Here is a 26,340-nt window from a genome sequence, read left to right as displayed (position 1 = left end):
CTCCTGCCAAAGTACAAGAGGCCCTTTCCCCTCGTCTTGTCAAATGGGCTCTCCTAAGTCAAGATAGTCCTTGCCGGGCTGATGGGTGAGCAGCTGACCAGAAAAGTTCTGGTCTTTTCTCTGTGTATGGATTGCCTGTATGTGTTTTGTCCATTTTCTCATTGAAGTTTGGTAACTTGGGGATGGGTTTGTCATCCCTGGCTTTATATTAGTGACATGTTCTTTTTCTGATGTGTGTGGCAAATGCTTTTCCAGTCTGACAGTGTCTTTTAACTTAACTTCTGTCATTTTTTTCCTTGGTGAACTTTATTTTTATTTATATGTACTCACATCCATTAGCCTTTTCCTTTGTAGTTTTGGGGTCTTGTTTTGCTTTGCTTAGAAAGGCGACACTCACTCTCTTGAGAGACGTAAAAGGAGACAGAAGTAAATGGAGAGACATGTTTTTGTCTGCGAGAGGAACTCTGAGGGTATGTCATGTAGTAGTAAATAATTTAATACAATCATGATAAAAATCCAAACCCTTTCCTCTTTAGAAACTTGGTTTAAAAAATTTTTTAAATATCAATACTAAATATACAAGAAAAACCAGGAAAAAGAGAAAAATAAATAGTTGGGGGTTGGGAGGCAGGTTAGTGAGGTTGCCTGCCAGATGTTAAAAGCTAGAAAATGATTTAAATCCAGTGGCTCAGATGCAGAAACAAAGAAATAAAACAAGATAAAATCAAGAAATGCAACCAAGAATAAATGAAAGCATTAAATTTTATGGATGTGACATTTCAGTAAGAGAGGTGGAAATAAAGTTATTGAGTAAGCAGTGTCATGAAAACCAGCTAGCTTGGGAGGCAGGGGGCAGGGAGCATAGTCTCCTACCTAAATACTCATACCAATCTTCTTTGCAGTTGTGGCAAATATTTTAATATAAATGAAATTATAAATATACCAGAAGAGAATATATAATATTGGGATATATATATATATAACCTTTTGAACATGCAGAGAATTAATAATGAAAGAATAAAGATAAATTGACTATGTAAAATATAAGCAGTGCTACAAAATCATAATCAAAATGAAGAGACACTGTAGAAACCTGGGGGAAAAGATCTACAATACACATAACAAAGAGTAAGTATCCACAACACAAATAATTTTTTCAAACAATTATTTTCAAATTATCCTTTTCAAAGAATTAAGAAAGTAAGGAGATAATAATGACAGAAATTAATATATCAGAAATTATTTTGATAATTTGTATTTGATCATTGATATATATTAGAAGTTATCAATTGTTAAATTATCAGTTTGATAATTGATATATTGATAATGTATATGTCATAAAATTATACATTTATATATAAATGGTAGAAATTAATACATTAGAAAAGAAAACAGATACAAAAACTGAGAGCTCAGAATTAGCAAAGATGTGAGAAAGAATGTGGCCGCAACCAGGTACCATTAATGGGAGTATTACTGGTCAATAGGCTGAATCACATGATATTGCCAGTATTTGACCAGTTTTAAACTATAACATATTCATTTTTCAATCTAAGTTGAAAATTTACATATCCTTTAACTCAATAATACTACTTTTAAAGATTAAAGAAATTAACATGTACAGCACATGTTTATATGCATTTCATTGCTCATTGGATTGACTAAAACAAATTTTTTTAAGTCTGAAAACACCAGCAGCAGGCAGGGTGTGGAGCTCTTATACACTGCTGGTGGGGGCGGCAAGAGGTACAATCAGTTGCCATGGAGCAACGTCCAACAAAGTTGAAGATGTACATATATTATATCCCAGCAACTGCTTTCCTAGGGGTGGGATGTGTGTGCTACATACATACCTAGAAGTGCAATTAATTGCTTTGGCATAAGAAATGAACACCTTCAGCTTGTATAAATTACTCTCTGTACATATCTGCAATCTGTACACTCTGGGATATACATATACATATGAATGTATGTATATTTATATATGTACACATACGTAGGTGCATGTGCACATGTACATGTTCTGTGGGTGTTTATGTATACATGTGTGTGCATTATGCATGTGAAAATATGCATTCATGCACATATATGCATGTATGTCATATAGGCAGTCTCTTGTGCACACACTTATACACACACACACATAGTCACATGTACCTAGGAATTAATTTGTGCAATTGTTCATAACAAAAGAAAAATGTACACAATTAGCTGTCACTTAGTAGGAAAATATGTGTATTCCTTCTCCTTAAATGCTCTGAAAGAGATTGTAGACAGTGACATCATTTCTTCCTTAAATGTTTGACAGAATTCACCAGTGAACCTGGTGCTTTCTGTTAGGGAAATTAAATTTTAATTCATTTTCCTTTTTAGATATGGGCCTATTTTATTCTTGGGTTAGTTTTGGCAAGTTGTGTTTTTAAGGGATTGGTCCATTTCATTCAGGTTGTCAGATTTGTTATATATCAGAACATAACAGTTATTTATAGTATTCCTTCATGGTCCTTTCAACTCCCATGTCCAGTTCCATTTTTGACATCAAGTCTAATAAGTTCATCAGTCCTGAAATGCTATAATTGTTCCTCTTCTCTGTTTATTAGTTCTCCTTCCACTTCATTCTTTAATTTCTAGGTTACAGAGCTTTTGAGCATAAGTATTTTTTTTGTATCATTAATCTACAATTACATGAGGAACATTATGTTTACTAGACTCCCCCGTTCACCAAGTCCCCCCCACATACCCCATTAGGCACTGTCCATCAGCGTAGTGAGATGCTGTAAAATCACTACTTGTCTTCTCTGTGTTGCACAGCCCTCCCCGTGCCCTCACAGACACACACATTATACATGCTAATCGTAAGGCCCCTATCTCCTTCCCCTCCCTTCTCCCTCCATTCCCACCCATTCTCCCCAGTCCCTTTCCTTTTGGTAACTATTAGTCCTTTCTTGGGTTCTGTGATTCTGCAGCTGTTTTGTTCCTTCAGTTTTTCCTTTGTTCTTATACTCCACATATGAGTGAAATCATTTGGTATTTGTTTTTCTCCGCTAGGCTTATTTCACTGAGCATAATACCCTCTAGCTCCATCCATGTAGTCGCAAATGGTAGGATTTGTTTTCTTCTTATGGCTGAACAATATTCCATTATGTATATGTACCACATCTTTCTTTATCCATTCATCCACTGATGGACACTTAGGTTGCTTCCATTTCTTGGCTATTGTAAATAGTGCTGCAATAAACATAGGAGTGCATCTGTCTTTTTCAAACTGGGCTGCTGCATTCTTAGGGTAAATTCCTAGAAGTAGAATTCCTGGGTCAAATGGTATTTCTATTTTGAGCTTTTTGAGGAACCTCCATACTGCTTTCCACAATGGTTGAACTAATTTACATTCTCACCAGCAGTGTAGGAGGGTTCCCCTTTCTCCACAACCTTGCCAACATTTGTTGTTGTTTGTCTTTTGGATGGTGGTGACCCTTACTAGTATGAGGGGATATCTCATTGTGGTTTTAATTTGCATTTCTCTGATGACTAGCAATGTGGAGCATCTTCTCATGTGTCTGTAGGCCATCTGAATTTCTTCTTTGGAGAACTGTCTGTTCAGCTCCTCTGCCCATTTTCTAATTGGATTATTCACTTTCTGTTTGTTGAGGTGTGTGAGCTGTTTGTATATTTTGGATGTCAACCCTTTATCAGATCTATCATTTATGAATATATTCTCCCATACTATAGGATGCCTTTTTGTTCTATCGATGGTGCTCTTTGCTGTACAGAAACTGTTCAGCTTGATATAGTCCCACTTGTTCATTTTTGCTTTTGTTTCCCTTTCCCAGGGAGATATGTTCATGAAGAAGTCGCTCATGTTTATGTCCAAGAGATTTTTGCCTATGTTTTTTTTAAGAGTTTTATGGTTTCATGGCTTACATTCAGGTCTTTGATCCATTTTGAATTTACTTGTGTGTATGGGGTTAGACAATGATCCAGCTTCATTCTCTTACATGTAGCTGTCCAGTTTTGCCAACACCAGCTGTTGAAGAAGCTGTCATTTCCCCATTGTATGTCCATAGCTCCTTTATTGTGTATTAATTGACCATATATATTTGGTTTAATGTTTGGAGACTCTATTCTGTTCCACTGGTCCATGGCTCTGTTCTTGTGCCACTACCAAATTGTCTTGATTACCGTGGCTTTGTAGTAGAGCTTGAAGTTGGGGCACAATATCCCCCCCATTGTATTCTTCCTTATCAGGATTGCTTTGGCTATTTGGGGTCTTTGGTGGTTCCATATGAATTTAAGAACTATTTGTTCCAGTTCGTTGAAGAATGCTGTTGGTAATTCGATAGGGATTACATTAAATCTGTAGATTGCTTTGGGCAGGTTGGCCATTTTGACTATATTAATTCTTCCTAGCCAAGAGCATGGGATGAGTTTCCATTCATTGGTGTCCTCTTTAATTTCTCTTAAGAATGTCTTGTAGGTTTCAGGGTATAGGTCTTTCCTTTTGGTTAGGTTTATTCCTAGGTATTTTATTCTTTTTGATGCTATTGTGAATGCAATTGTCCTGGTTTCTCTTTCTATTGGTTCATTGTTAGTGCAGAGGAAAGCAACAGACTTCTGTGTATTAATTTTGTATCTGGCAACCTTACTGTATTCCGATATCAGTTCTAATAGTTTTGGAGTGGATTCTTTAGGCTTTTTTATGTACAATATCATGTCATCTGCAAATAGTGATAGTTTGACTTCTTCTTTACCAATTTGGATTCATTGTATTTCTTTGTTTTGTCTAATTGCTGTGGCTAGGACCTCCAGTACTATGTTGAATAACAGTGGGGAGAGTGGTCATCCCTGTCTTGTTACCGGTCTTAGAGGAAATGCTTTCAGCTTCTTGCTGTTCAGTATGATGTTGGCTGTGGGTTTGTCATATATGGCCTTTATTATGTTGAAGTACTTGCCCTCTATACACATTTTGCTGAGAGTTTTTATCATGAATAGATGTTGAATTTTGTCAAATGCTTTTTCAGCATCTATGGAGATGATCATGTGGTTTTTGTCCTTCTTTTTGTTGATGTGGTGGATGATGTTGATGGATTTTCGAATGTTGTACCATCCCAGCATTCCTGAGATGAATCCCACTTGATCATGGTGTATGATCTTCTTGATGCATTTTTGAATTTGGTTTGCTAATATTTTGTTGAGTATTTTTGCACCTATGTTTATCAGGGATATTGGTCTGTAATTTTATTTTTGTTGGGGTCTTTGCCTGGTTTTGGTATTAGGGTGATGCTGGCTTCATAGAGTGAGTCTGGAAGTAGTCCCTCTTCTTCTATTTTTTGGAAATCTTTAACGAGGATGGGTATTATGTCTTCTCTGTATGTCTGATAAAACTCCGTGGTAAATCCATCTGGCCCAGGGGTTTTGCTCTTGGGTAGTTTTTTGATTACCCATTCAATTTCTCTGCTGGTAATTGGTCTGTTTAGATTTTCTGTTCCTTCCTTGGTTAGTCTTGGAAGGTTGTATTTTTTGAGGAAGTTGTCCATTTCTTCTAGGTGTTCCAGCTTGTTAGCATATAGTTTTTTGTAGCATTCTCTAATAAATCTTTGTATTTCTGTGGGGTCCATCATGATTTTTCTGTTCTCATTTCTGATTCTATTGTTGGGTATAGATTCTCTTTATCTTTTTATAAGTCTGGCTAGCAGCTTATCTATTTTGTTTATTTTCTCAAGAACCAGCTTTTGGTTTCATTGATTTTTTTCTATTGTTTTATTCTTCTCAATTTTATTTATTTCTTCTCTGATCTTTATTATGTCCCTCATTCTGCCGACTTTGGTCCTCATTTGTTCTTTTTCCAGTTTCAATAATTGTGACTTTAGACTATTCATTTGGGATTGTTCTTTCTTCTTTAAACAGACCTGGATTGCTATATACTTTACTCTTAGAACTGCCTTTGCTGTGCCCGCAGAGGTTTGGGCATTGTGCTGCTGTTGTCATTTGTTTCCATATATTGCTTGATCTGTTTTAATTTGGTCATTGATCCAATGATTATTTAGGAGCATGTTATTAAGCCTCCATGTGTTTGTAAGCCTTTTTATCTTCTTTGTACAATTCATTTCTAGTTTTATACCCTTGTGGTCTGAGAAGTTGGTTGGTGGAATTTCAATCTTTTTGAATGTACTGAGGCTCTTTTTGTGGCCTAATCTGTGTTCTATTCTGGAAAATGTTCCATGTGCACTTGAGAAGAATGTGTATACTGCTGCTTTTGGGTGTAGAGTTCTGTAGATGTCTGTTAGGTCCATCTGTTCTAGTGTGTTGTTCAGTCCTCTGGGTCCTTACTTATTTTCTGTCTGTTGTATCTATCCTTTGGAGTGAGTGGTATGTTGAAGTCTCCTAGAATGAATGCATTGCATTCCATTTCCTCCTTTAATTCTGTTAGCATTTGTTTCACATATATCAGTATTCATGTGTTGGGTGTATATATATTTATAATGGTTATATCCTCTTGTTGGACTGCCCCCTTTATCATTATATAATGTCCTTCTTTATCTCTTGTGACTTTCTTTGTGTGGAAAGTCTGTTTTGTCTGATACAAGTACTGCAACACCTGCTTTTTTCTCCTTGTTGTTTACGTGAAATATCGTTTTCCATCCCGTGACTTTTAGTCTGTGCATGTCTTTGGGTTTGAGGTGAGTCTCTTGTAAGCAGCATATAGATGGGCCTTGCTTTTTTATCCATTCAGTGACTCTTTGTCTTTTGATTGGTGCATTCAGTCCTTTTACATTTAGGGTGATTGTTGAAAGATATGTACTTATTGCCATTGCAGGCTTTAGGTTCATGGTTACCAAAGGTTCAAGATTAGCTTCTTTACTATCTTACTGTATCACTTAATTCACTTATTGAGCTATTATAAACACACTCTGATCATTCTTTATTTCTCTCCCTTCTTATTCCTCCTCCTCCATTCTTTGTATGTTAGGTGTTTTTTGTGTGTGTGTGTGCTTTTTGTGTTTCCTTTGACTGCTTTTCTGGGTAGTTGATTTTATTTTTTGCTTTTAGTTAGTATTTGATTGTTCCACTTTCTTTGCTGTGGTTTTATTTTCTCTGGTGACATCTGTTTAGCCTTAGGGGTGCTTCCATCTAGAGCAGTCCCTCTAAAATATCCTGTAGAGGTGGCTTGTCGGAGGCAAATTCCCTCAACTTTTGCTTGTCTGGGAATTGTTTAATTCCTCCTTCATATTTAAATGATAATCATGCTGGATACAGTATCCTTGGTTCAAGGCCCTACCACTTCATTGCATTAAATATATCATGCCATTCTCTTCTGGCCTGTAAGGTTTCTGTTGAGAAGTCTAATGATAGCCTGGTGGGTTTTCCTTTGTAGGTGACCTTTTTTCTCTCTGTGGCTGCCTTTAAAACACTGTCCTTGTCTTTATCTTTGCGATTTTAATTATTATGTGTCTTGGTGTTGTCCTCCTTGGGTCCCTTGTGTTGGGAGTTCTATGTGCTTCTGTGGTCCGAGAGGCTATTTCCTACCCCAGTTTGGGGAAGTTTTCAGCAATTATTTCTTCAAAGAGACTTTCTATCCCTTTTTCTCTCTTCTTCTTCTTCTGTTACCCCTATAATGCAGATACTGTTCCATTTCAATTGGTCACACAGTTCTCTTAATATTTTTTCATTCCTGGAGATCCTTTTATCTCTCTCTGCATCAGCTTCTCTGTGTTCCTGTTCTCTAATTTCTATTTTATCAATGGCCTCTTGAATCTTGTACATTCTGATTTAAGTCCTTCCAGAGACTGTTTTTTGCCATGAGGGTCCTCAGAGCTGCACTACCACCTGGGGGATTAGGGCACCCAGAGTTCCCCAGGATTCCCAGCTGCTGGGCTGAGTGTGCCAGGACGCTGCAGTCCCACTGTGGGTCTCCTGTCCCTTTAAGACTTTCAGAAAGCACTCACTTTTCTTTTGTCCCAGGGGCGCCAGCTGCAGGGACCTGCTCGCAGGTTTTACTCTTCCGTTTCCCTAGTAACCAGCACACCACGCACTGTGTGTCTGCGCTCCCAGTGCAGATGGCTAGGGCTGGGTATTTAGCAGTCTTTGGCTCCCTCTCCCTCCCTTCTCTGACTCCTCTCCTCCCACTGGGGTGCTGGGGTGGGGGGTGCTTGGGTCCCACCAGGCCACAGCTTGTATCTTACCCCCTTCATGAGGCACTGAGTTCTCACAGGTGAAGATGTAGTCTGGCTGTTGTCCTGTATCTTCTGGTCTCTCTTCTTCTAGGAATAGTTGGATTTGTTGTATTTTCAATAATATATATGTTTTTGGGAGGAGATTTCCGCTGTCCTACTCATGCCACCATCTTGTCTTCTCTCTCATAAGTATTTATTTTTAAAATCATCTTGTTTACATAACATATTTTGGTATCTTACTTAAAAGTGTTCATTCAGAAGGATTTTTATCATTATTCAGCAAGTTGTATACTTAGCTTTCTAGGAGGGGAGGTATAGAATGCTTCCATTTTGTTTGTTTGCTTAATTTTCTTTCAGCATTCATTTCAGGTCTGTTATTTGGCCCTAAAGGGTTTAAATAAACTATACTCAACTTTCTTTGCTGTTTATTTGAGGTATTTGAAATTCCATTTTAAGTCACCTCTTGGCTTTTTAGCAATATTTTGTTACATTACATTTTTAATGATTGCCCTAGAAATCGCAATACACTCCCTTAACTTTCACAGTCTACTTAGCGTTAATATTGTACCACTTAACATAAGATGCAGAAACCTTGCAGCCATATATGACTGGGACAAGATTTAAATCCTTACTTTAGCACATGACCTTTAATCTTGAAGTATATGGCTTTTTGCTTTTCTTTTTGCTTTGGTTTGGTTATTTCTTTTTTTCCATTTTCCAGCAGTGTGAAGAAGAAAGAAAAAGTAAATCTTTTGCCTTGGGTATTTCTTAAACTCAAAAGGGAACAATCCATTCCCTTTCATTTCTTGTCCTTCCTTCCCACTCATGGACACATACATATAAGCATGAATAGTCACACACACATTCTACCATACACCAGTATCAGTGAAAATTTTCTTGCTGCAACTTCATGCTTTCAAAGACTGCTATCATTTGGAAATTGATAAGAAAAGATTTTAACTTCACAGACTTAGTCTTGTGATAAAGAGCTTGTCAACAAGAGCCAAGTGAAATGGAAGATGTGCTGTGGTATCATGTATCATACTGTGGACCCCAGTTTTATGACCACTGAGTTTCCTCAAATCCAAGGATATGCTGGCTCTAGCAAGTGCTGTGCTTACGTGTATGAAATATCACATGAGATGTTTGATTTGGCCTCAGGAATCCACAATAACCAGTGATCTGAACTTTCATACAGATACTCAACCAGCAGCTTTGCCTGGCAGAAAATACCTGAGTGTGGGTGGTCCCGTGCTGGAGCACCCAGCAGCACTGAGGCAGGCAGGACACCAGCACTACACCCAGCTGATCTGCAAGCACAGAGGTGGTTTCTGGGATACGTGAGGTCAACATCAGGCACACATGATGCTGTTGGCCATCAGGAACCTGAAGAGGTACTGAGCCGCCACGACAACATCATGTTTTATTTTTAGGCAGTTTTTCAGTGGAGAATGAGTAACAGGCAAAACTATTTCTCTTGTGGTGACTGCTTAGCTTCTAACATTTTCAGAGCCTGTCAATATTTTCACAGGTGTCCTGTTTCCTCTTAAAAATGAGGTCGTCAACATCCCATTTGTTCACTTTTCATTTCAATAGATCTCACATTCTTCCATCTTTCCCTCTCCTGCTCCTTTTAACTAATCTTTATACAATTTTTGTAAAATCAGTACATGCTCAAAGTAAAAAATTCAAGCAGAATAGAAAAATATAGCACAAAAGGAAAAGATCCTTTGCCCTCTGCCCCTACACTCCCAGAGGCAGCCACCACAAACACTGGTTTCTTTCTAGAACTTCCTCTGCATAGACAGTCAGAGAAACAGATCAATAGATTAATTAATTTTTTAAAAAGATGGCTGGATAATGATGCATTTAATGCTCTGTTGCTTGCTTTTCCATACTTACTATATGTTAGACATGTTTTCTTAGCAATTCACAAACAAGTCTAGCACCCTTGTCAACATTTGCATTTTGTTCTACCAAAGTGTACTATCATTTATTTAACCAATATTCTGCAAGTCACTGTTTAGATTATTTCAAAGGCTTTAATATTAAATGTTCCAATGAATATTCTTATGCATATATCTTTGAAAAAAATGGGCCAGTGTATCAAAAGGAAACTTTTTCATAGGTCTTTTTAAATTTAAATTTTTTTAATGATATAAAAATTAACCATCACCCAGTATAAAGTTTTTAGTTTTGCTCTTTTAAAGTTTATTTGCATTCTCAAATGACACTCTTTCTTATTTTGGTCTTCCATAAACCTGCCCTAAGCTGTGACAAATTAATCTTTTTAAAAAAGTTATGTTGATCCATGGAATCCATAAATTCATCTTTATAGGTCATTTAAATAACTATGTTTCATGGGCAAAGCTCAAGGCCAGGGCATAACAGCAGCCTCCCTGCCCCTTTGAACTGGGTATTCTGGAGATTTCACCCCTCAGCCTGACTGGCTGACCTTTGTTGATTTTACTTGAAGCTATTATTCTAATTGACTCGTTCCTGGCTGACATCTGGATGTGTTTTATAACAGACTGTTTTCATAATTCCACCAAAAAAGTTTTCAGGATTAAAATTGTTTATTTTCATCTTCCATTGGACCTTACATAAATTGGCGGCCAGTTGTAGCAGAACTTCTTACTGGAAGCCGTTTTCTGTAAATGAAAGGGATGGTAAATCCATCAAACCTTGGGTTTTCTGTTGCTTTAAAACCCCTTGCCAATTCAGCATTATTCTGGAATGACTATAAAGTCAACCAATAACAAAATACTTAGGAACATTTACAGATTTGCTGGGGTAGAAGCAGCCAGATGTATGAACGGGATATGCGGTTACCTTCCCATATGAGTAGAAGAAAGAAGGCAGCAGGAAGAGGCAGGCGTACATATGCATGTGTGTGTGGAAAGCCCAGCACACAGGTGGCAAGATATTTTATTGGGATATTATATGTTTTCTATCTCTGTTGTAGGTATTTTTTCCTCCATATGAAAATTTTTCCTTTGCTTTTGAGATTACACAATTAAAGAACATTCAAGACACCTATATTTGAGATTCAGGCTGTTAATCCAGGGTTTTGGTTTTGAAGACTTAAGATCATTGAAGGAATTTAGATCTTCCCCAAAGAAAAGTGTATATATATCGTAAAGAATTGGCTCAAATGATTGTAGAAGCTGGCAAGTCCCAAGATCTGCATTTGGCAAGCTGGAGACCCAGGAGAGCCACCAGTGTGGTTCCAGTCTAAATCAGGAAGACTGATATCCCAGCTCAAGGAAGTCAGGCAGGAGTCCCCCCTACTCTGTCTTGCTCTATTCAGGCCGTCAACTGATTGGATGAGGCCCACCCACGTTAGGGAGGCCCATTTGCTTTACTCAGTCTATAGAGTCAAATGTTAATCTCAGCCAGAAGCCCTCTCACAGACACACCAGAATAATGTTTGACCAATTATCTTGGTGCCACATGGCCCAGTCAGGTTGACACAAGAAACTGATTATCACAATAGGTATGCCCAAAAATGTTAAGTGGAACATTGCAATGCATGTTCATTTATAGGACCCTACGTACATAAATAAATCCATAACAAAATGAAGGAGTATCATGAGGCCGTGCAAAGCAATCAGGAAGACAAGACAGTGGGGGTGTGCTCTTCCACATCGCAGACCACCCTCAGAGTCCAGCATCCCATCTCAGAAACATGTCAAAACTTTGCAACGAAGGCCCTGTCCTACACAGGGAGGGTGAGCCTCCCATTCCTAATCCTTTAAATTCAGCCAATCCCTGGATGAAATGTACAAGCAAGCCACAAAAATACCGGTTCTGAGATCTTTGCTTCTTCCTACTTATCTCAACCCACCTGCTTGTACCTTATCCCTAAATTCTCCTCCACGTAGTCAGGGTACATACTAGCACTTTAGCCTCTCAACTCAATGCATTCACAGACTCAGTTTTGGAGCATCATAAACTTCAGATTCCCTTAGGATACTAAACTATTGTGGCACATCCTCTGTTCCCTGTAAGAGCCTCTTTACTCCAACCCAAGCCACAGACCCACCCAGGCTGTGCAGAGGGTGGAGATTTGGGTCTAAGTAAGCAGGTAGGCATGCCTTGCAGATGGACCAAGCATCCTACCAAACAGTCTTAGACAGAGAGTCTGCTTCTAGGGAAAAAGAAGAAGAAGGAAACTGAATAATAGCCTCTTGGTTCTATTTCTCTGAAGAACCTTGACTAATACACCGTCTATCCATTTGTTCAATTAACTCTTAGGATAAATTTGTGGAGAGAAAGAGCTAGACAAAAGCATATGTACCTTCTTAATTTTGACACATACCACTGAGTTTCCACTCAGAAAGGTTGTGCTCATTTCATTCCCAAACAGCACCGTTTCTCAGTCTTGTTACCTTTAGGTCAATTCTATTGAATTTTCCCATAAGGTTTCTGATTCTAGGGTCTAGAAGTCTCTCCCCCCTCAAGATTACAAAATTCTCCTGGAATTCCTTCTGATACTTCTATGGTTTTTATTTTATATTTAAGTCATCTGATAAGGACCTAAATTCATTACTGTTGTTGTAATCTTTGTTATTAGTATTTTGCCAACTATGTAACTAGTTGTGCTAATATATATTACTGACTAATAAACCCCACTACACTGATTTAAATACCAAGTTTTACTATTTCAGACATCTTCCTGCATATATACATCTGCTTCTGGATGTATGTTTCCGCTCCTTCCCTCCCCATTGATCTGTCTCCTCTGGGAGTCAAGGTTATCCTGACCATCGTGATATGCTTTAATAGCTAAACAGCAATTACCAGACAATTGACCTCTTTTTCTCCAGAATTTTCTTGGCTTTTCTTGCATGTTTCACTTCCAGATAAACTTTAGAATCTTTGGGGTAAGTTCTGGGGGGGTGGGGGGAACTGTGTTGGGATAGTGATGAGGATTATACTAAGTTTGCACGTTAATGGAAAGAACTGACATCTATTTTTATTATGTTATGTTATCACGCTATGCCATGAGCAAATAATGCCATGTCCAAAAGGGATTTAGAAAGTTTATCTCTTTTTGCAGAAGTTTCTGGAACAGTTTCAGAAAAATAATTATCTGTTCCATAAGTTTCAGACACATACCGAAGTTATTATTCTCTAAACAGCCTGTAGTTGCAGTTCTGATTTTCTCTGTGATAGAGTTGTTTTTAAAAGTATTTTTTTGAGCTTCCAACATGTGCCTGCTTAACCTTCCGTCATTTATTTCTAGTTTTGTTTTATTTGCAAATATTTTTTAAATTTCCACGTGACCCATGTCCACAGTTCTGCAAACTTTGTGTTTGCACTGCACACCACAGAAGCTCTCCTGCTAGTGTCCCCATCACATGTACATGGACGTCCATGGACTATAGATCTAACCTCGGCTTCTCTTCATACCTCTACAATTTTCCTTTCCCTGTGGGAGGATTTTTATGTTATGTTTTAATAGCTGTACAACAATTATCAACCCATTATTTGCTCATGCAAGTTTCTATAACACCTAATCTGTTGATCATTGCTTCTATGCCATTTTCATTTTTGATAACTATGTTTTTCATCTTAAATCCACCAATTTCTTGCCACAGATTGTCCTCCATAAATTCACAGTACTCTTACTTTCTTTTGAGATTCCACATCTAGATCTTCAAATGATTTCTCTTTTTCTCTTAGAGTCAATCTGCTGCTCTGGCTCCAAATGAAGGCAGGTGTGTGGTGGTTTTCCCTGCCAGCGTCTCCTTACAGAGGGAGGGCCACACAGCCTCAGGAGGGGTCTGATGCGGAGACGATGACTGGCTTCCTCTTAGAATCTCCCAAGCTAAGATCAAAGAACAGAGAAGCTGGGATTTCTATGCACTCCCTTTCTCCAGGTGAGTGTCCAGTGGTGTGTGGGAGTAGGGATGGATTTAGAATTGGAGATGGAGGTAACAGCAGGTGTCAGTTCAGTGCTAAGCGGCTCCTTTTCTGTATTTCTTGGGAGCGCAGACAAGACCGCTTTGTTAGGAGCAGGGCCATGCCTGCCCCCATGTTGACTTCACCTGGACGTCTCTCTCCACCACGGCAAATATAAGTGGATGGACAAAACCCTGAACTCTCTCCCTTGACATTTGGGTCTACCCCCACCCCCACACCCATAACCCTGTTTCTTCTCATTCCATAAATTTCAGGTCTTCTTGTCTCTCTTCTGAGGATACCAAACAGATGTTCTCTAAAACATTCTTCTCTTTCCTGTAAATGATTTTAGAGACCGCTCTTTCCCTAAGTTCTCCAGATAATATGCTATTTTCTTTGAGCTCCACAGTAATTCCATGGTTCTTTCTGATGTTTGTTCATACAAAGAAAAACCCCATCTCAGCCTGGCATCTGCCCACTGACCCAAAATGTGAATTGCCCTGGGTCATGGCCACATCCTTCCCCTTGAGGAGCTCAACAACCCACCCAGGACTGTCTGGAGAGCTGATAAACAGGGCCCTCAGCCTGGTTTTCACTTTAGAGCCGTCCCAGGGTAGCAGTGGTGGCGACTGCCAGGTCCTACAGTCAGGGAGTCAGATGCAGTCTAGTGACCTTTTTGGGCTCTGTGGTGAAGAGAATCCACCCATCACATCCTCCCACTCCCATATAACCCCCTCTAGCTTTCTCTCTTTCTCTTTTTGCACATAAAAGATAATGTTACAGGTCATTTTGCTACATACAAAGCACGGTGCAGGGACTTTGCTCACCTTACTCCACTTAACCCTCATGGCGGCTCTAGAGAGGTGACTGCTATGACCGCCACCCCCATTCGATAGGGGGGGACTGAGCTGAAGGACTTGAGTGGCTTGGCCAGGCCACCCAGCTGGTGCCTGGTAAGCAAGGATTCAATCCTGATTACCACAGATCAGTCCTTTCTGGAGGGGCTCCAGAATAAGAGGCCCACAGAGCCCCTCGCATCGCCCTTTGTCCCACTGAGGCACAGGCTGGGTGGCGTCATCTCAGGATTAACAAAAGCAGAGTGGGGGTGAGGGTCCAGCTCGCCTCTGCTCCTGTTACATCGCCATGAGGTTTAGGGGTGGCTCCTGGATTTTTGGATCGAGGTGGTTCCACCAGGGGTACAGAGCAGCCACTGGGGCAAGCAAAGAGCAGTCCTGTTTCTATGTGGCTGTCTTCGGTGGCCTGGCTTGGGGGGCATAGCCTGAATGTTTCAGGATGGATTTCTCAGCCTCTTTCTCTCTGTAACACAGACTTAGGTTCTCATCACTGGTTTCCAGGGATTCCGTGTACCTTCAGGGCATTTGAACAGAGGTGGGAAGTCAGCCCGCCCTCCAGTCTGCCACATTGACCAGGCACTCTCTGAAGCAATTGATTTACCTTTGTGCTCAGTCTTGGCCTGCCACCTGGCATCAGGGCTGGACGTCTGCTGCTCTTTTCCCACGTTCTGTCATTTTCCTTCAGGCTGTGTCTGGTTCACCTTCAGCTCTGCAGCGATGGTCAGGCCATCATTTCATACACCATCCTGCAGGTTTTGCTAACGGATCAAACTCAACCCTCTCCAATCTGAGTTCACTTTTCCCTCCACAGTCCCACTCCCTGTATGTCTGTACACGCCCTGCAGTGACTACACTCCTCCCAGGTCCACAGGCCAGAACCAAGCTTTCTTCTCTCTCAGCCTCAGCCAGTTGAGGGCTGGATCATGTGGCTCCACCTCACATTTCCACACCTCCTCCTGTCTTCTTCCAACTCACCTGCCATCAGCCAGGATTAGCCTCCTGAACGATTTTCTTGGGTCCAGCCTCTTAAAGCTTGAAAGGAGCCTTCCTCCACCACTATGGGACATCCAGCAACATGCTCCACATCGCACTAGCCAAGTGTATCCCCACCAGGCGGTGCAGATATGTGCCTGGCATCCACAGCTAATGTTCAAGCCTCTCCCTGACCTCTGCTTTCATCTCCCACCCCACTTACACCTAATTCCTACAGCCCAGTAGGGCCTGGCCTCACACCCACCACCTCCCCAACACCCTTCACCCCTCTGTGGAAGGGTCACCTCACCAAGAACGTGCCTCCCCAAACTGCATCTGCTCATCAACATTCAGAGCCTAGGTGGAATGCTACCTCTCAGTGGATCCCACCCCTACCTGTCACCTATAACCTAATACCTGTAAGTTTCAACTAAACGATCCCAGCTTGCGATATGGAGCTCCACTTAGCTGTCTATTCGTTCTGCTTTGAGGACTACCCTCTAGTACATCTTTGTGCATCTGAGCTGGGATAGGCCATAACCCAGTGGACATGCAGCACTTGGAGTGGACATGCTCACAGCCGGTGCAGGGTCCTCGCCCTGCTGATTCTCTCAGGAGCAGTCTTAAAAGTAGGAGCATGTATTGAACTAACTGGCCATGAAAAGGATATAAGATAAAACATCGTATATAAGGAATAATCACACAATACAATCATTAACAATAGTGGCAACTGATTTAATGGAAAAGATTGACTTCTGATTATTAGTAACATTAATATTAATAACTTAGCATAAGAAACATTGCTGGGGAGGAGGTTGGTTTATCTCCAGAGCTGACTGCCCCAGAGCGGGTATAGAAAATGGGAAACAGAGAAATGTGATTATCTGGGCAAAAGATGAGAGAGGAGGCCATGAAGGGCCAGCGGCCAAGGGGTGCAATCTGTCACCCTCCACTCTCCTAGCAGCTCGACCCCCTCACCACTGTCCTAGCTAAACCACAGCCGGCAGCAACCACCGTGATGACTAGCACTGGAGGTAAGTGAGCCTGGTACGTGTAGCGCTTCCTCACATCCAGCGTCTCTCTCTGTCCCACAACCACCCCAGGGGTACTGGGGCCAGGGAAACTGAATCCCAGAGATCTAGACTGAAAACTGAGACCTCGTCCTGTCTGACCCCAATCGGTACACTCACCTCCCCTTCCTGGCCACTTGAAGGGAAGCCCTGCTGGTAGCTAATAGGAATGAGGCTGCTAGTGGGCCCTGGAAACCACAGAGGAGGGCAGCAAGGACAGTGCGACTCCACTGCCCAGCGTCATGCCTCTGGCAGAGAGCAGGTGGGTATGCAGAGCCCGGGCCCCACTCTTCTCCCTCGAGGCCCCATTGGCACGGAAGGACCTGGCCATGAGGTTGGGAAAGATGGGTGATATCTCAATGGTTAAAACAGACTGGAATGGCCTGTGTGAGAAGCCAAGCTGCCTCTCAGAGTCAAAACAGTCAAGAATCATCTTCTTTACAACCTTCATTCTCAAAAGCCCATATATACTCAAGAGAGCGCATCAGCCATTCTCTTGAAAAACATATTTGTTGGCAGCTATCTGGTCACACACAGCAAAATCCTGGTCATTCCAAAACTGAATCCATAAGTGTTCTGAGCTGCTGAGCTCCTTGAGAGGCCACCATGGGGTTCATGTGCGAGCGACTGAGGAGTCGGTGAACATGCTCGAAGCGCCCTGTGTGGCTGAGAAGGTGGGGGGAAGGGTGCTGCTGGGGAGTGTGGGAGAAGTCCATCCTTCAGGCAACCTCAGGTTCCTGCTTCAGACTTCGGGTGTGAATGCTCGCCTCCAACACTAGAACCTAATTTGGCAAGTTATACGACTTACCTCTGGGTTTTTCTCTCAGAAATGAGAGGACCAGAGATGGAGGGCTGGGGTGACTATGAACACTCCCACCCTCTCTGCATAGTTAGGTTCCAGGCACCTCAGTATGAGAAAACCCCTGCAGACCTCCTCTAACTCACCTCAAATCCCAGCAATTAATTTATTGTTGCTTCCTTTTACTTTTGCTAGACCTGGTCTTCCTCTTACTGATGGGGGTGTGGGTTACTCTTTTCCCAGGAAGTTTTTCTTTGAGGGAAAGAGAAAGGAAGAAACAAGAAACAGCTCTTTGGACATAATGAACATCTCGCAACCATTCTCAATGAACAAGCAGTGCCGCTCCTCAGACCAGCGAGGCCTGCAAGAACGACTGCAGCTACTCCAAAGAAGACTGTGGTTCGAGGGCAGCCACAGTGCCTCTAGCAGACCAGGGAGGACCTAAGAGATTGCCATCTTTCACCCGAGAGAAGGGCTTCTAAGAACCACCTTATGGTTTCAGCTTTTCTTTCCATTTCTTTTTTCTGCACTGACAAGCTAACTTGAGTTAGACTCACCTTAGAGAACTGGCTGTTAGTAAGGGCTGGCACTGATTTTGCAAAGGAAAACAACTAACAAAGTATGAATTACATCTTGGTGAAATCCCTGACGAATCCTGGGCAGAACTAACGTGATTCTGTCCTCCTCTGGTGTGGAGGTCAGTGCTGTGCCAGGGGTCAGGCTGTCTATAGATGGCCAGAAGGCAGTACACAATTATTTAGAATTCTCCAACTTCTTTTGCATTGTCTGGGGGAGCCAGACTGTACATCTCTAGGGTCTATTTTGCTCTTAATGTTGTAAATATAAATTATAAGGAAAATTAATTTTCACCTGCTGCTACTGCTAAAATTAATCCTGTCTTGCTGGCCAGCACCTCATTCCCCAAGCCCTTGATGTTGCAGTTCCTCAGATTAAGTCTTAGAGTCTCTTCTTGCTTGGTTCCCTACCTCTGGGCAGGCTCTTCCTATCCTGTATGTGTCCACAACCTCCATAATGATGCATCCAGAGGCACAAATATATGCACCAAGATGCTTTCCCTATGTCTCCATTTGGATTTCTCATAGTCATCCCCAAATGGCCCCTAGTGATGGCCTCTCCCGCCCTCAGGCTGATCCTCCTGCAAAGTCAGCAATCTTATAAGCCAGTAGCTCATGCTGAAGACCAGGAAGTTATCCTGGACACCTTCTTCATTCTCATCCAGCCCAGTCCTTCCATCTAATAATTCTGATCTCTTCCACCTCTAAAAGGGCTCAAACCTATTCCCCCCTTTCCTCCTCCACCAACACCCTAGGTTGAACCATGAATTTCCTGGACACCTGTAATCAACCATCCCCCTGCTCGTCTTTGTGCTCCTGCTCTTATCTGTCCTCAAGAGAAGCTGGAATGATATATTACAGAACCAACTGGGTCACACCACTTGTTTAAACTCTGTGGTATTCGCTTCAATTTAGGATAGAATCCAAAGCCCCACCAGACCACTCTCACCTGCCCATCACATCTCCTGTCACCCTCATCCTTGCTCACAGGATCCAGCCTCACAGTCCTTTTAGTGCTTGAAACGTGGGTGCCTTCTCCTGCCCCAGCGCTTTCCCCATCATGTTCTCTCTGCCTGCCATGCTCTTCCTCCCCATCTTTGCCTGACCTGTGCTTGGCTCCTCCTCAGCCATCCATCCAGGGGTCATCTCCTCAGGGAGCCTTTCCCTGCCACTCATTCTACTCTAGGATGCCTTTAGTCAGCACCTTTTATTTCCTCACATCATTTAGCACAAAGTTTAATTACATTTATTTTCACTATGAGTCACTTGCCTTCACTACTAAGCTGTGACCTCTGTGAGGGCAAGCATGCCTGCTATGCTCATCACCCTGTCCATCGTTTTTCCCCAAAACTGGCACATAATCAAGAACTACCTGTGCACTAAATGAACAACTCTGATTACCTGACTCTTGGAATATTGCAACAAAGATGACTTCAAAGATCATTCAACATGTTACCAAAAGAAAATGCAAAATGGCACGGGCACAAAGCTATTACAACATCACACATAGTAGAAAAAGACTGAAATGCCCTCAAAGCCCATGAGCTGGGGACGAGTTAAATAAACTTTGGTACATCTGCACAATGAATGACTATACAGCTCTAAAGAGGATGAGGGAGATCTTTAGACATTGTTACATTAAAAAACAACAGGCAAGGTGCTGAACAGTATGCTACCTTTTATCTGGGAAAGGAGGCAGCATGAATATGTGCATACCTGTTTTATTTAATAAATGAAATGAAGAAAGCAAAACTTAACTTTTTAAAAATGTTTACCTAAGAGAAAGAAAAAATGGGAAACGGGGGCAGACCCAGAAGCTAGAATTCTTGGATATATCTGTTTCACAGTTTTGACTTTGGAATCTTGTTGACATGTTACACAGTTACAAAATAACATTAAATCAAGGGAAAAATCCCTATAAACCCAAACAAAATGAAGAAATTGAAGAAAATTACATATCAAATTATTGTTTTACCACACAGAGGAGAACTCTTTTAAGTAGATTCAAAACACAGTAATGGACCAGTTCATCTTTGCTGGATGTATCTTAAGGACAAAAAGAAATTTTTTAAAGAATTCAGAATACAAAGAAATTTTTTAAAGGATTCAGTAGTCTTATTTTTATTGGTAATAAATGGTGCTGTTGAAATTGTGATATTCAGACTATACAAACACACACACAGGAGTACACATAGATGCCCTCAGTGTTACTAAGAATCAAGAACTTTTAATGTCAGAGTAAAGAAAATTAACATTAAACCAGATAAGTTAAATTAAATCCTTATAACCATAAATTTGATTTAGAATACAAGTATAAACTCATAAAGTATTTTCCTTTTCAAATAAAAAGAAATATGTATTTTCTAAATCCATGGAAATATTTTCACTAAAAGTACCTAGAAGCAATGAGAACTAAATAAGAAGAATTATCCTTAGCATGCAGACTTTAGTATTTCACATCTCAGCAGAAAATACATGAGCTGATTCTGGACTATCTTATCATGCTAGAAAACAAGGAAGCCAACTGGGACTGCCAAGGAAATGTCAAAAGGACCCAAGCAGCCAATTTGTAAGAATTCTTATTGGCCGACAATGGGGCAATTGAAGCATCAAAAACATCAGTGTTTGTAATGAGTTGAACTAAATCAAAGAATTTAAAACCCATGAGTCCATAATGATAGCAAAATAGATGACACTGGTCAAATGGGAGATGGCTAGAACAACAACTCATTACTCTGAATACTAGTAAGTAAATGGAAATAAGCAAGCATTTATCTGGACATTCTTATGCAAACTGTCTTTCAGGGAAACCAACTGATGAACATAAGTTCTAATTTGTAGAATAATTTCAACTCATAAATTCAGAAAAGAATATTGTGTCAGAGCATCACCATTTTGCAACCCTCATAAAATCATGAACTGGCAATGATCATCAATAGCTGCCAAATTCATTGGGAGGAAGTTTGATGAGAAACTTCTTATTGCACAGATCAGGCTGACATCACCTGAGCCCACTGATGAATCTTCACATCCCAAAAGGAAAGGTCCAGCCTTCCATACTCTTGGTGAGATGCAATGGGAAAGGTACAGCACCAACTGGGGAATAGTTTTGCCAAAAACCCAAATCTGATCAAGCCTTTAGGTCTAATTATCAATTTACACAAAATAAGATAGAAGAATAGCACCACAGAGTAAAGTCAGCAAATCCATAATGTGAAAAATTCCAAAGGACAAGTGACTATGTTTCTTCAACAAATACATAACAAGGGGAGAAAAGGAGGAGGGTTTTTGGTTGAGATGTACAGATATAGATATAGATGGATATATAGCTGTAGATGTAAATAGATACAGTTATAAGCGTAGATGTATAGGTGTAGACAGATGTACACATACAGAGATGTGGAGATAGATGAAGATGCAAATATAGATGATATAGATACAGGTGTAGATATGTCTGTGGTTTTTGTATGATTTCCTTTTTTATAACAGTGAAAAGAATCAGGGAAATTTAAGTTTTAACTGGATATTAGATGATATTAAGGAAATATTTTTCATATTTCTAATGTGATAATGGTGAAATAGCTATGTTTTTAATAGCCCATTTCTATTAGAGATAGCTCAGCATTATTAATGAATGACATAATATTTGGATTTTCTTTTAAGCAGTTCATTGCAGGGGGCTTAAAGCAGGGTGGAGGGGACTGGGTACAGGTGAAACAAGGAAAAAATTGTGGGTTAGTGCTTAACCTGTTTCCCTAAATTAATATCTACCCCACCAATATCAATAAATGCATTAATTCTTCAGAGAATAAGAATCACATATGGTTTAGTGACAATAATTTTAGTTTTAAATTTAAGACTATTTAAGGTATTTTCTAAATAGCAAACTCAAAAGCGCACTTCCACCCAAGGTCACCTGGGGAAACAAGTCAGCCGTGGTCTGCATCCCTGTGCTGCCCTCACCCAGGCCGTGGGCTGCAGTGCGCACAGGCTGCTCCTAAAAGGACAAGTCTGGCTCCCCAGCCCCGGGCCACCCAGCTCCAGATTGCAGAGTCTCCTCTGCTGCCAGCTGAATCCCAAGGGCTCCAAGCAGTGTTTCCTGCCCATTCTCTCCTGGCCTGTACCTATCAACTTAGACTGGAGATTCCCTGTAGACACCTTCCCTTGCTCACTCCTGCCAAGCCTCTTTCCCTCTCCTGTTAGAACTCTCAGCCACATCATTTTCTGACAGTCTCCTGCCTTTCCTCATCTCTCATGATGAATTGTTTGGAAAGGTCTTTCTGCCTTCTCTGCAGGGAAAATATAGGCGTCCCTCTCACCTCTAAGAGCAAACTGTCATACAAGTTGGCCAGTAGGAAAACCTTGCATCCAGAGAGCACAGGCTTCTAAAGATCAGAGAAGAGTGAACAGACCAAACCCACACCATCCCTCCAGCATGAAGGGCCTGTGGGGTCTAAAGTCAGCAGGCAGTCAGTGGTTAGGACACTGTCAGCCAGTGGCTTCCTGTTCATGGTGCCCTGTCACCCCGCTGAGTGACAAGGTGGTGTTAAACAGCAGGCCTGAGCTTTGGAATCAGACAGATGGTGGTTTGGAATCCAAATAAACCTCTTACTAGATATTCTGATTTGGACAATAGCTATTTCTCGCTGGGCCTCTGATTCCTCCTTTGTACAAGGACCCCAGTAACTGCTTCAGCAGTTTGCTGTGGAACATCATGCGAAAACCCCCAGCACTGGGGTCACCTGTGGGAGCCCTACCAAGGTCCTCTGTGGGGTCCCAAAGGGTTACTTTGGTAGCAGAAGTGGATTCTGGAACATCACGTCCATGCTCAAAGCAAATAGTTCATTCATCATCTCATCCTGCTCTGGAAACCTTCACTTATCTCTGGGTGTCTGGCCGGGCTCTCCCGCCCCACAAGCTTTTGGCCTCGGGCCCTCTGAGTTCAGGGCTCCTGCCCCGAGTGGATCACATGGCGCTAGCCATCAGCCGGCTGCTGGCTCCGATGAGGTGTCCTGGGAGGGAAAGCTCCAGCGGGGACGCCGACTTCAGCCACGCTTGGGCAGAAGGAGGGAGGACGGCTCTCCACTCATCTGAAAACGATGGGCGATTTCCTGCCACAGCCACAGGAGTTGCTAATTAATGATCTGGTAATGGCACCCGCTGTCTGCTGCCAGGCTCATTTGTCTTCCCTGTGAGGACAAAGGGCTGTAAATTCAGTCTGAGGCTCTTGCTCATTCCGTGAGCTTCCTGTTTTCTGCTGCCTCAAGGCCTGGTGGCTTGAAGTCGATGCCAAGTGGAGGGTGAAGGATGGATGTGCTTTCCCAGAATCCCAGAAAGTCAGGGGCAGCCAGAAGGGGACAAGGTACCATCTGTAAGTGTTGGTCAATGCCAGGAATACACAATTTCTTATTCTGTTAAATACTGAGGCAGCCTCAGGAGGGAGATGAGGTGGGAAGGACCACTCCCATTTGAAGATAAAGAAACTGATTTTCAGAGAGGGTAAGTGATGCGTTCAGAGCCACAAGGCTAGCAAATGTTTTAGAGGCAATATCAGCCCAATCAGTCTGATTCCAAAACCACAGCTTGTAACCTCTGTGCCCACACTCCTAAACAAGTCTGGTGTCAGCAGAATCTAAACAACACATTGTTTGGAGACACAGTTATGGGCATAATATACACAAATTTCACAATTTCATGCGAGGGAGGGATGAGACCTGGGAAGAACACAAACATAGTTTCAAGTTAGGAAGTAAGTTTGTGGATGCTTATTTTTCTGTTGGGCTTCATTATTGACACATGTTACATCTTATATCTATCAAATAATATATTTTAAAAGACCTAATGCCTTTCTCAAAATCTAAACAGATGCTTTCCGTTATTGTTAAAATGGAAATACACAAAATCAATAACTGCAATCATTTTCTTACGAAGAGTTGGTTCATGGAAGAAAAACTTAAATGACTATAGCAGAAACCAACTGTCTGAAATAAAAATTGGTTTCCATAACATTAATAGAGAATACATTCTTGAAAACAGCAATAACTGGATGTGACATTTGGCAGCAATTTAATAGAACAGTTTTTAGCTGAGGCCCACACCTAATGAGGATGAAGGCTTTGTCTCTAGGAAAGTTGGGGTGATACCTGAAACTGCATAAACCAAACTGAAATGTTTCCACAAGTGATGTAAAATTTCATATAGCAAAGGGTTTCTTCCACATGCGCTTCAGTTTCATAGCAAGAGTGGTGCCGAATGCCTAAACACAGAAGGGACACTCATGCAAGGTGGCCAACTCCTTGATGTGGTAATGCATACAACTCAAAATGACCACCCGATCATTGCATCTGGGCTTTCTGCAACCACACAGTGGTGGTTGTGGAAAGCATGGAGCCCAGTATGAATACCTAGAAAGCAGTCACCAGCCTCTATGTGTGTTCTCTTTTTGCAAAGGATCTTCATTGTTCCTAATCAACTCTGCTGCGGATACTGCTCCTTGGCAAAACTGGTCACTGAGCGTAGCGATCTGGTAATCAAGATGTTTAAAATCTTCAATCCTCTGGAGCAAAGGAAGCACCAAGGAATTAGAACTCTGATTTACAAACAGCGTGGTCACCAATTTTCCTGGCTTAAAGATTCCCACAGCTTTCCTGATCGAGTCACTATAAGAATTCTGAGTGAGGTTTGTTTCAAAGCTACCATAAGTGGAATCTTAAAAACCAAATGAACAAAACAGAAATAGACTCATAGACACAGAGAAGAGACCAATGGTTGCCATGAGGTGAGGGGCAGGGGACGTGAAATAGGTGAAGGAGATAGAAGCACAAAATCTCAATCATAATATAAATTAGTCACTGGGATGAAAGTACAGCTTAGAGAATATGGTCAGTAGTTCTGTAACATCTTTCCATGTTGACAGATAGTGACTGCACCACTTGGGGTGAGGATTTAATAATGCAGATAATGGCAGAATCACAATGGTGTGTACTTGAAACCATCATAATATTGTGTTTCAACTACACTTCAATTTTAAAAAGAAGCTACCATAAAAAATTTCTGGTTGTGGAGTGACGTGAATAATCTGATAAATTCCCTCTGATTCCAATCCATGCTTTGAATACTGACAAGGACCGAGCAGTGTGACATCAGTGACAGAGCCTGGCATCAGGCCATGAGCCAGCTCTCATAAGTGATGTCCTTTGCAGTAATGCCAGCTTTTCAGGTAGAATGAGTCTATGACCTTTGGGTCAAGCTCACTCATAAGAAGTTCCAGTTTGATCTGGCTGGTGATCAGCTGACTCTTTGGGAAATCCAGAGAATACAGGTACCAAGAGATACATCCCATACAACATCCTGCTCCATTTGGGAAAATTGCATTAAGAAACTATTGTTTTTTGGAAACTGGTGTGAGCACCCTCCAAAAGGCTTCACGACATTCTTAGGAGAATAAAAGAAGTTTTAAGTGAGTCAGACACGGTGTCACCCGTACCAAGCTTCAACGGGGGAACCAATGCTTTCAGCAAGAGGTGGTACCACACGTCTTCAAAATGAAACTTCTCATGGAGACAAATGTACTACTCTCTGTGAGCACATAACTCCCTGCTTGTCAGTTTTGGTTACACTTATGACTGAGCACTAAACAGTCTTCAAAAGTGTGTCCCGCTGGGATCTTGGGATGGTGCAAAGGTCCCCAGACCATTTGTTTGCCACCAGTTGCTGCCAAGAGAACCAACACCCAGCACCTTGTTGGTCCCTTTGCAAAAATGTGCAGCATCCACCACTGTGAGGCAATGAAACAACCAACCATTGCAGAAAAATCAACTAAATTAAATCTCTTCTCCATTGCCACTGCCTCCACCAAATGTTCCTCTTGTTACTAAAGCTAGGCTCCATGTTTTCTTGGTATAATTTTATAGTAATTTTTTAAAGGATTAACAAATTTTCCCAGTTTTTTTTTTTTTGAGGCCAGAAAGGGCAAAAGTTAAAGGTGAGTCT

At 41.3% G+C, this 26,340-nt stretch overlaps 1 long non-coding RNA gene across 1 annotated transcript; it reads left to right on the top strand.

Annotated features, from left to right (window-relative positions):
• Positions 1 to 20,395, top strand: LOC140850592 (uncharacterized). Its single transcript, XR_012133532.1, has 3 exons — positions 1 to 85; positions 13,860 to 14,056; positions 18,017 to 20,395. It is a non-coding gene; the product is annotated as an uncharacterized lncRNA (long non-coding RNA).
• Positions 20,396 to 26,340: the final 5,945 nt, after the last annotated feature.

Source organism: Manis javanica, chromosome 7 (assembly GCF_040802235.1).
Source record: "Manis javanica isolate MJ-LG chromosome 7, MJ_LKY, whole genome shotgun sequence".
Classification (NCBI taxonomy): Eukaryota; Metazoa; Chordata; class Mammalia; order Pholidota; family Manidae; genus Manis; species Manis javanica.
Note: the sequence above shows the minus strand (reverse complement) of the source record. Positions and strands in the feature narration are given on the sequence as shown.